We start from the raw sequence: 12,663 nt of genomic DNA, 5'->3' as shown, positions 1-12,663 counted from the left end.
CCTGTCTTGAGTAATTTTTATTTTTTTGTCGGGACTGAATCTGTTTTTGGTTATAAGCAGCCATGTATGCATTCAGGTTTATGAGCCCATTCTTCATAGCTTTTAATTTTTTTCATAATTTATGCAGTATGAGTACCTGTGTAGTGTCATTGCCATATCGCATTTAATATAGTCCCACACTCTGGATGGTTTAACACAATCTTGAACAACTTGAATGGCCTGGGATTTTAGTAAGGAGGAGGACAAACCTTTACAAGGATTGAAGAGTTGATACAAGCATAAAGAGTACAAGGTTTACAATATCTTGTAGAAGGTTCAAGCTTCGGATTGTCAAAGGATCAAGTCTCGAATTTACAAGTGCTTGAAGACCTTTTGGAACCATTATAAAGCCTTGTCCAAGTGAAGAAAGGAGAAAGTTCATTACACTCAAGAGACGCCTTTTACTAAGGGCATGATGGACTTTTTACAGTCCAAAATAACACTCCATAGGAGCCCTTTTCTAAGCCCCTCATTAAGGGCATTTTTGTCATTTGGTTGTAATGAGTATAAATAGACCCTTTAGCTTGTATTTTCCTTGGACTTTGATGACATTTGGATATTACTCTTATAGTGTAGCGTTAGTCTCTAGTTTTAGCTCTTAGAATCTGAAAATTAGTCCAAGAATATTTGAAGTTAGGGTTTCACTTATTTTGGATAATTTGGCAAGAAAGGTGTACTTGAGGAAGAGTGTTTCCTTTAGGTCACCAAAAAGAAAGGTTTAAACTCTTATTTGTGAGGTGTGTTGAAGATTTTGAAACATCTTCTAGTGCTAATCATGGAATAGGAGAAAGTGTCTTTCTATATATCCTTAAATTTCAATCATTCTTCTTCTTCATCTCCATTTTATGTGTTGTGTTCTCTTTATTTAGTTGCTGGAATTTGCATCTTAATAACCATTTTTGTGTGTTCATAGCCATTAGGCTATCATTTATTATCAAAGCCTTGGTTAGGGTTGTTCCAACATTCCTAAATCTTGATTTTAGTGTTCTTATTTAAAAAATCTCAACAAAAAAGAGTCAAAAAATTAGAAAATACAAAAAAAAATGGTGTCTAGTGTTGTCTTGTGTTAGATCCGAATTTAGAGTCTTAGATCTATAAGATTTTACTTTGTTTTGAAGGTTTCTTGTGTTAGATTCTTGTTCTCTAGCACCTAGGGAGTCTAGATGTACATTTGGAACAAGATTTGGTCAATTTGGAGCTAGATCCACCATGATTATGGCGTTTTAAAGCTTCAAGAAGCTAGATCCATGTGGTTTTTGTGTTGTGGACGTTGGTTGGTTGTGATTTATTGTTATTTGAGCTCACCTTGGCCTAAGGAACCTATATCTACAAAAAAAATCAGATTTGAAGTTCATTTGGTTAGGGGTCAAACTTTGGTCAACTCCTAAATATTCATCTTGTTCTTCCATGTTCATCAAGTCTTGCTAAGGAAGAATATTCAAAGAAAGTGTTTGATCCAAAAAAGGTGAAGAAAGAGAGTGTACTTGGTGTTTGTGAAAGAATATTCCTTGGCATATTCATTGTCATCCAAAGAAAGAAGAGACAAAGGAATAATCAAAGTACGAAGTCGAGTACATTCCAAGTACAAAGGGGGGGACTATTTGTTTTTTAATTCATTTGAAGCATCAAAAAGGCTTTCAAACCTTCATTTTTCCCTCCTAAACAAAATTCTTTTTCACCCAAAGGGTTCTAGGCCGAGACTTAAGAATTAGGGTTGAAAAATATGAAAACTTAACGTCCAATCACAAGCTGCCATGTCATCACTAGCTAATCGGCCAAATTGAGTTCTTAGGAAGATTTCCTAGTTTCTAATTTTTGATTCTAGTTTATTTTAAGTTAATTCTATCACTAATTAGCAAACTAGTAAGTACCTACTAGGTTGGTAATTAGTTTAGAGTTCGTTTATTTCGTGTCTTTGATTTTTTGTGTTTTTTTCTTATTTTCAAATCGTAGTATTTTGTTGGTTCAAGTTCGTGCATCACTTATTTTGAGTCGTTTCAAATAAAGATCAATTTCGAGTCAAAGATTCTCACCTCTCAAGTAACTTGCCAAGTATTGTCGATTCTCCAACGCTTGTGAAGTCAAGTGTGAGGTGAGATTGAGAGTGAGTGAAGTGAGGCTTTTGAACTAACGTGTTTGCTCGTTTTATAGGTTGTTTGCTTGCTGTTTTTGCACTTTTTAGGTACATTTTCCATGAAATCCGAAGGTACTACTTCCCAACCATTGGAAAATGATGCTATTGGAGCCTTAATGGCTCGAATTGATGCCTTGGGTCAAAACTTTACTCAAAGAATGGAAGATGGTCATGATGCCTTGAGAAGAGACATGAAGAGTGATATAGATGCTATGCGGACTGAAACTTCCACTTTTAGTGGAATACTTGATCGTGTTGAAAGTAGGAGGAACTCATGACCTTCTACTCCTATTCCCTACCATGCATCCTCTAGTGTCCAAGCCAATAACTCTTCCATAACTATAATACCCGAAACCCTCCATCAAATGCTTAACCCTCAAAGAGTTTCCCAAAACTAGCCACTAAACCAACCCCAAACTTCTCCTAACCGAACCCTACAAAGGTCATTACATCCCTAAATTAACCAAGTCCAACAAGAGGAAATTGGAACCCAAACTCCACCCATAAATTCGAGCCAAATACTCCCATAAAATCCTACAATTCACAAATCCTACATTTTACAAAATCTAATGCCTATTCTCCACAAGTTAGAATCCGAAGAGAATGAGGTAAAGCCTCAAGATGGAGAGAAGCTTGTTGTTGAGATACAAGAAGAGTGTGAAGAAAGGAAGGAAAGGAAAAGGAAAATCGTGGGTAGTGAAGTTGGAAGGGGAAAGAATGCTTGATTGTGGATCTTGTCCACAAAGAATCCTTATTACTCACTAACCCAAATACTAGCATTTTGCCTAGTATTTTATCTCCTCATGTTCAGGTTCAAGACCCTAGAAGTCCCGAGGAGAAGCCCAAGGAAGTTCCCTTCAAGCCCTCAGATGAAAGTCCCCATTTTGGGATAAGTGATGAAGGAGTGAGTCCAAAGGGAGACTTGAAATATTCCCTTGTAATGTGGAGCATGAAGGTTTCCCTTACACAAAATCAAGTGAAGAACACACTTCCTATGATCCACAAGGTGACAATTTTACACTCTACACTTCCTTGAACTTAAAATGTTATGATGTGGCTAGAAGTGGCCAAAGTAGTGTAGTTTTGGATTTTCTTAGTGAAAAAGTGTGTGAATCTTCCTTTGTGATACTCTTGGTGTTGTTAGGTTGCATAAGGACCAAACTCTTGTTGTGAGTCCACAGGCACTAGTTGATCCTTTAGATGACAAAATCAATTCTTTTCGTAAGAATAATTTGTGTCCATCTAGTTCTAGCACTCATGACTTGAATAAGGTTACAATACCAAGTGACAAGAGTATTCACACACTAGTTGATCCTTGTGAAAACCAAGGTGAGTCTACGTTGGTATGTGAGTTTTCAACAACTAGTGAGGATGTGAATGAAGATCAATTTACTCACAAATGTAGTCCACTACCTGAGTTTATGTATGATGTGCTTGATGAGTCTCAAGTTAGTCATGATGTTGATAGGGTTGATCATGATATAAGACATGACTCTTTGAACTTATGTGATGCAAATCATGCTACTAGTTTTGCTCATGGTGATCATATGTTTGGAAATGTTGTGAATGATGGAATGAACCTTGTTGAGAGAAGCCTTTTAGGCCGTAGGTCTTTATTCTTGAATGTTAGTCTTCTCTTAAAGGCAAATGATATGCGTGATTGTGAGAATATCATTCTAGGAAAGAAAAGGTTAGCCTCGGCCTAGATCCTTGGCTACTTCTTCTATTTGATCCCGGTGCCTTTCTTGGTGACTTGATTTTTATTTATAACCCCCTTCCCAAAGGTGGTTTCATATTCTTGGACCCTACGACAAATGTGTCATTGCCTCTTGGGGGTGTTGCTTATACATGTGCATTCTTGTTTGACATACTTGTGCTTAAGTTGCTTGAATCTCAACTTGTGGATGCCAAGTTTATGTTTCATTTGAAAGAAGAAAGTTATATGTGTTTAAATCATTTGATTCCATCCTTATGTGCTAAAACTATTGAATCATTTGGCATTCTTATCGATGATAGCACCGTGGATGATGCCTTTACACTTGATGCTTTCCTATACTACCTCTTTGCTTATGACGATGTCCATGCTAGTCTTGGATTTATTTTATGTAGGGGTAGGACACTTTTTTATTGGCCAACTTGGAGTTACAATGCTAAATGGCTTTTGTGGGCCTTTGTAGTTGCCTCCCTCCTTGATATTTACCTTAGCCGTGTCCTTGGTGTTGCTTGTGGTAGGTGTTTCATGACTGTAACAAAGGATAGTTGGGTGTATTCCAAAAGTGTACCCCGTTGGCATAATTGTATTATTGATCTTGATAAAGAATATGGTCCTTTGAACTTGTGTAATGAAAGCCCTTATGTTAATCTAGTTCATAATGACCTTGTGTTTGTCCTAGTGGTGGGTAATGCCTTGAATGATTGTGAACTTGGTAACCTAGTGAAAGGAATGAGTCATCTAGACTTAAACCTTTATTATTTTCTCCCATTTGACCCCGGAATACTCTTGAGATGTGAAGATTATAGTTGTTGGTCGTGCATGTCTTTGGTATACGTTATGCCAAGCTTTTTAAATTAAAAACTAAGGATATGTGGATGTATGTCAAGTTTGAGCAACCATGGGTGATTATATAAGTGTGGTACTAATGCTAACACTCCTACCAAGAGGATTTTGTGCTTGTTTTGCTTTCTCTTTAGTTTTGCAAGATCTGAATTTGAGGACAAATCCTTTCAAGATGGAGAGGATGATACAATCATAAAGAGTACAAGGTTTACAAGGTCTTGTAGAAGGTTCAAGCTTCGGATTGTCAAAGGATCAAGTCTCGAATTTACAAGTGCTTGAAGACCTTTTGGAACCATTACAAAGCCTTGTCCAAGTGAAGAAAGGAGGAGGTTCCTTACACTCAAGAGACGCCTTTTACTAAGGGTATGATGGACTTTTACACTCCAAAATAACACCCCATAGGAGCCCTTTTCTAAGCCCCTCATTAAGGGCATTTTTGTCATTTGGTTGTAATGAGTATAAATAGACCCTTTAGCTTGTATTTTCCTTAGACTTTGATGAAATTTGGATATTACTCTTATAGTGTAGCTTTAGTCTCTAGTTTTAGCTCTTAAAATCTGAAAATTGGTCCAAGAATATTTGAAGTTAGGGTTTCCCATGTTTTGAATAATTTGACAAGAAAGGTGTGCTTGAGGAAGAGTGTTTCCTTTGGGTCGCCTAAGAGGAAGGTTTGAACTCTTATTTGTGAGGTGTGTTGAAGATTTTGAAACATCTTCTAGTGCTAATCATGGAATAGGAGTAAGGATCTTTCTATCTATCCTTTAATTTCAAGCATTCTTCTTCTTCATCTCCATTTTATGTGTTGTTTTCTCTTTATTTGATTGCTGGAATTTACATCTTAGTAACCATTTTCGTGTGTTCATAGCCATTAGGCTATCCAGAGTAGTCGGGCATTCCAGGTAGCATAGATTCAGCCTCTACATGCCCATGTGTACTCATCCAGCACAGATTACCAAATGCCCAATCAATTTTGGAGTAGACCCTATTTTCAGCCTGTTGTGTGTTGTAGAAGGTGTAGTAGCAGCCTGTTGCCTTGAGAGGTGTAAGCTGTAGCCCATCCACACACTGTTGAAAACCTTGAGTCTCAGGTGGTAATACAATGGACCCCAATCTATCTGCACTTGTTAGTACACTGTTAAAATTCCCACCTAATACCCAGTCAGTTGAAATTGATGCACCTAATGTCATCAATTCTTGCCATAACACAGCTCGTTGATCATGGCTATTATGAGCATATACCACTGTAAGGTGAGTCTGGGCATCCAAGGCCTTGTCCTTGATGGTGCAATGAATAAATTACGCTGAGATCTTCTTATTTTTTTTTACGTATACTAAAAAAATATTTTTCCTCTCATTTATAAGGAACATATTTTTCTAGAAAGGAAAAAAAAAATTTAATACAATTAATGAATTATATAAAATTTGATTCACACCAATTTACCAAACATTACCCTATGCATATTGTATATAAAATAAATTCTTGATCTTCTTTTTTCTCGTAATGTGTTAGGGAAAAAGAAAGCTTTGATACTGAAATATACCAAACAAAATCACTTGGAAAAGAAAGTCAAAAGATGAATAGAAGTTGGAATTATTTTTTGTAGGCATGCGTAAGTTATTTATTTTTTTAATTATTTTTCCATGAAGTAATTTTAACGTGGTAGAGTAAAACTTGCCTACTTTTTACAATTAAATTTTTCATTTTTATCTTTGTAAAGAGTACTTTGATAGTGAAACTTACCTACCGAAAGTTACTTAATTATGACAAGGAACTGAGGAAGTCAAAAAAGATGAAGTAATTAATGGGATTTTCGTCCAATTTTAACTTTGTCTAAATTTAACAATTTAAAAGCTAAAAATACTAAAAAAGAATTAGTACTACATAATATGACATGACACTTATAAATGTAATACTAATACTAGGTGTTCATCTTATAAAAGTTGCTTTTATTTTATGTCTCAAATTTCTTTTTGATGAATACATTGATAACCTCTTCAACTTTAGAAATTTGAACTACATGTTTTTTCTTTAGCATTTATGAATATGAAACAAATAGACTCTACAAATAACAAATCTAAATTAGTTGAATTTCAATATAAATATCAAATATCGAATAAAAAATTAAAAATTACACAAATACATAACTTACGTTTTTAATATTACAAAAACTTCTAACTCCCTAAACATATTACAAAAATCTCAACATATACACAGAATATTATGTATATGTCGGCTATATTATGTATATTAATAGGGAGAGAGGGTAAAGTAATTAAAAAAGTGGGAGAGAGTGTAATTACTTCCAATGGATTGGTATTTATGTTATTTATACAATAAAAAAAGCACAATGATTCGAAATTATATCTTAATTTGGACGAAAATTATTGTAACATGCATCAACTTTGTCGAGTTCTTATGACTCTTCTAGACTATTTTAAAATGAATATACATTCCTTATATGTTGACGTGACAGAAAGAGTAATATACATTTTTCTTGAGAGGATGAGAAGTACTCATATTCCTATTTTTTATTTATTTTATTTATTTTTATCTCTCTCTAATTAACAAAATGCCACAAACCTCCTCTTTCATCAGATTTAACACTCACAACAATAAAAATGGCTATCACTACATCCTGTCATTTTCATCCTTGCGAAGCTCTACAAATCATCCTGTTGTCGAAAATTCATCGCCTAATTGAAGCCACCTACATCAACACTTCTCCAATGTTGTCATTATCACTGTCATCACCGAGCCATCAAAAGTAAGATCCCACAAAATTAAGACATATTACAATAATTTTCGTCAAAATTTAAATATATTCGAACCCTTTTTCAATTAAAAAATCATAAAAAGACAAAAAGGCAGTGGCAATAAGGCATACAAAAAGGGTACATGCTTGAGAATCAAATTCCTTTGCATGACTAATCTTTTTACCTTATTATTATGTGGTTTTGTTGGTTATTTATAATGACTTATTAGCTACCAATCCCACTCAAAAAACTTACATGAAATAAAACGAAGCAATCTTTACCATATTACCTCACAAAAGCTCATTTTTTTGTTAATATTAATGTAAGTGGTCAACTTTAACCTAACCTCTGTTTGAAAGAAAGAAAAAGTTATAGTCTTCATTAATTTGGTTAGAGATTTAATACCTGAAAATATTACAAAAAAGTACTTGTTCAGTATTACAAAACTGATTTTCACTTTTATTAATTATTTTTCACATATCAAGAAAAATTAATAATTTTTTTTATTATTTACCTTAAACCTTAATTACTTATTTCTCAAATCATTTCTCAAGACGAAAGACTGCACATCAATTAATTAGTATGAGTATTGTCATAAGATAATCATGTATAGGAGTATTAAACATTGTTTCTTAATTAGGTGTGTTCAAAGTCTAAACTGGATAAGTAAAAGTGACAAGTTTGTTTCGACACTAGTCCACATATGTATTATGTATATTTATCATATATCATATTTCCCCACAGCCATTACCTTCAAAACCTTGAGGAAGATCTACAACTCCAATATGATGATCTCCTCCAGGTGGAAGAAGAATTCTGGAAAACCAAATCAAGAATCTCCTGGCTCAGCCAAGGAGACTTAAACATCAGGTTTTTCATGCCTCAACCCTCAATAGGAGAAGGAGGAACAAGATTAACATAAAAAAAGAGGATAGCACCTGGCTTACCGATTCCTCTGAAATCCAGGACCACATCACCTCTTTTTTTTTAGGCTCTATACCACTGACCATGTCAGTTCCAGCTTCCATCTAGGGGATTTGCTAAACCAGCCTGGACCTACACTCAGCCACAGGGCTAACTCCACTCTGGATGAACCCCTTAGGGACTCTGAAATACGTCAAGCTATCAAGTATTTCAAACCCCATAAATCTTCTGGTCCTGATGGGATTCACCCTCTCTTCTTTCAGAATTACTGGGACATTATAGGGGAGAAAACCATGGCCTCTGCAAAGAAGTGTTTAGGACTAGCACAATGAATCCTGAGATGAACAAAACTCTCCTTTGCCTCATCCTAAAAACTGCTAATGCTAATACCACCAAAAACTTCAGACCCATTGGCCTCTGCAATACCATCTACAAGCTAATCACCAAAATAATTATGAATAGACTCAAAACTTTCTTGTCCCACATCATAGGGCCTAGCCAAGCCAGCTTCCTTTTCAATAGGAGGGCCTCTGATAATGCCATCATTGTTCAGGAATTCATAACTCACTTCTCCAAGATGAAGGGTAGAGTTGGGAATATGATCTTAAAAATTGACCTAGAAAAGGCTTTTGATAGGATAGAGTGGTCCTTCATCAAGGAAACCCCCACACTCTTTCATCTACCAACCAAACTCATCTCTCTGATCATATCCTGTATCACCAGCACCAGCATATCTATTCTGATTAATGATGACAAAACTACCCCCTTTAAACCCACAAGGGGTATCAGGCAAGAGGACTCTCTCTCACCCTACATCTTCATTCTTTGCATGAGGAGGCTATCCAGAGACATTGATGCTCAAGTCTCAAAAAAAATATGGAATCCTATATCTATATGCATAAACGGTCCCAAAATATCCCATCTGTTCTTTGCTGATGATCTAACCATCTTCTCCAAAGTCACTCCTGAGGATAGTAAAACTATAATCAGAGTCCTCAACAAATTCTGTCAAGCATCAGGACAGAAAATCAATACCTAAAAATTCAAATGTGTCTTCTCCCAAAACTGCAACATCCAAGTTGCCAACCAGTGCTCCACTATTCTTCACATACAACCCAGCACTTCCTTTGGGAAATACCTTGGGTTCCCCATCCTGAACTCCAAACCCAAGCATGCAGACTTTCAATACATCATTGACAACATGCATAATAAGCTTACAGGATGGAAAATCAAAATGCTTAATATGACTGGTGGAACAACCCTCACCAAAGCTACCCCTGTAGCATCTCCAACTATGTCATGCAATACATTCAACTTCCCAAGAAAACCAACACAATGTTAGATTAAATCCAAATAAACTTTCTCTAAGGTACCATCTCTGAGAAAAAGAAAATTCACTTTATCAGTTGGGATACCATCACATCTCCCAAGGAAGAGGGTGGGCTTAATCTCAGGAAAAGTTGCCTTAAGAATAAAGCCATCCATGCCAACTTGGATTGGAGAATGTACCACATCCCCCATACTCTATGGGCTAAAGTTCTCTATAACAAGTACTACAGTCTTCTCCCCAGAGAACCAAAAACAAGAATCTCCTTTAGGACCTGGAAATGCATCGGGCAGGGATGGGCCAAATGCTCCAAAAGCATAAGATGGAGTCCACATAATAGGACTAAGATTAACTTCTTCCATGACAGGTGGATCCCTAACTACCAGTCATTAAAAAGCTACATCCATGGCCCTCTCACCCTTGCAGACACCAACAAAAAGGTTGTTGAAATCTATCAAAATGACCAATGGAATTTGCACACTCTCTTAATAACCTTCCCTGACCACATTCATCAGGATATCAAGTTCACTTTCATACCCCAGAGTTCCTCCATCCATGACAAACTCTATTGAGATAAAACTCATAAAGGCATTTTTTTCACTTGCATCAGCCTACTGGTCCATCTTTGAATCAAATAACCCTCATCATGTAGGCACTTTGAATTGGATTTGGAAATTACATACACCAAATAAGCTAAAATCTTCCTTTGGCTACTTCAACATAACACTCCCCACTAACAAATTCATGCTCCGCATTGGGATCTCTAACAGCCCCATGTGTCATTACTGTGACACCAACCAGGAGGACTCCAACCACACCTTCTTCTGATGCACCAATGTTGCTTTCTTTTGGGGTAGACTGGTCTCTAGGAATACATCTATCCAATCCACCGACTCCTCTATTTTAACTGTCTAAAACTATGGCAACACTTGGGAGAGCATCAGAAATAAACCTTTCAACTATGGGTTGACTTGGAATGATGTCATTCCCTTTGCACTGCGGACCTTATGGCTCAACAGAAATAACTTATTCGGCCAAAATAATAAGGAGACTGCAAATGAGCAATTGGCCATCTAATGGGTCATGGAATTCTACCACATGGGGAAAAAGCAAAAGGATAAAACTGTCAGGTGTATCACTATCCCTTTAAAATAGGAACCCCCACCACAAGGGGTTTTCAAACTTAATACGGATGACTCTTCTAATTCAAAAAAATAGGAGGTATAGGTGGGGTCTTTCGGAACCACAGAGGGGAATAAATTAAGGAATACTCATAATACCTCATCAATAGCTCCCCCATCCAAGCTGAACTGATTGCTTTATTTGAAGGCTTAAAACTGGCAAAAAGCCACTCCCTATGGCCTTTACTAGTTGAGACAGATGCACTTGAAGTGATTAATCTATTCAACACTGATACTAACAAACACAGCAACATTGTTAATGAACGCAGGTTATTGATGACCCACATCCAAGTCATGGCATTGAAGCACGCATGGAGGAGCAAAATAGGCTAGCAGATAACTTAGCCAAACAAGGGATGCCAGGTGCTCAGAATGCAAACCTACAAGTTTTTGAAGTTCCCCTTCTATATGCTTTAGATATCTTCCAAGCAAATAGTCTAGAAACTTATTTTGACAAATAATTTAAAATCTATTACACTAACGTACATGGGTAAAACTTTAATATCATGTATCATTCCATAATCTCTTAATTTAAATGCAGCTTCTTATTTATCAAAAAAAAAAAATATATCGCATACTTTTATGCCTAAGAAGAGCATGAAATGTTGAAAAATATTTTAGTATTTTTATTTTTTCTGTTTTCTTTTGCCTCATTCTTTAATTAATAATGTGCTCTCTTTTTCCCCAACAACTTTCGGCCTATTTTCACAATTAATAAAATATTTAAAACTATGGTCTTTGCCTTTGGTCATAGATGAAAGGGAATTAGTCGTCAGCTTTAAAAAAGAGATGTAATTAAATAATGAAATCACGTCAGTAATAAAAAAATTTCCAGAGTCTTCTAATACTACAAAAGAGAAGCCAATCAATAAAAGCGGTAATCGTACGTATTTATTCATCCTTAATAACATATTTTAGTTTCTTTACCTAAAAGGTACAAAGTCATTTTTATTAAGAAGAATTTTACATTCAACATGAAACTTTTTAATGAAAATTTAAATTTAATTAATTGAACCTCAATATAAATATCGGATACTAAATAAAATAAAATAGCCTCATATGTGACACTTATTATAGTGGCTTATTCCACAAGGACCGGAACTCAATTATTGTTTCTAATTATCAAATCACGGGTCAAAAAAGGGTGACTCATAAATAATCGATTTCAAACTTGTAAACTATTGAAAAATTCGTATGTGAAAATTTTTAGCTTTAGTATAAGATAGAATAATTCATTTCATTAATCTAGAAACAAAAGCGAAAAAAAAAAAAAACAATTATATGTACCCTTTTAAATTTAGCCAATTTTAATAGTCAAAATAATAAACAAATAAATGATTCTTAGAAATTTAATGTAGAATTCAACTCAATATGAAAATTAATAATGACATGATCTGTTTACTTTAAGATTTATCGATCAAATAATATCTCAAAATTGAAAAAATAGAGATTATTGATTCTTGACTTCTGAAAATGAAAGATCAAAGTGATTGAGTATTTGAACATTATTTAATAAAGAAATTATCTTAGAATCAAGCTTTAAAATAAACAAAAATGGATCCTCCGTCAAGAATCGTATTAAATATTACTTATATCACAAACAAGAATCACGAATATGTCTATATCAAAATTAAATCAAATCAAATCAAATATTTATAGATTCCTAAATTAAATCAAACAGATTGATGTGTATAAATATTCCTAATCTTTTTCTTAGTTTGATTTGGTTTGATCTCATAAAATTAAA

The sequence above is a fragment of the Capsicum annuum genome, chromosome 1 (assembly GCF_002878395.1).
Source record: "Capsicum annuum cultivar UCD-10X-F1 chromosome 1, UCD10Xv1.1, whole genome shotgun sequence".
NCBI classification, from domain to species: domain Eukaryota; kingdom Viridiplantae; phylum Streptophyta; class Magnoliopsida; order Solanales; family Solanaceae; genus Capsicum; species Capsicum annuum.
The sequence above is the reverse complement of the archived record's forward strand: the minus strand, read 5'-3'. Positions refer to the sequence as shown.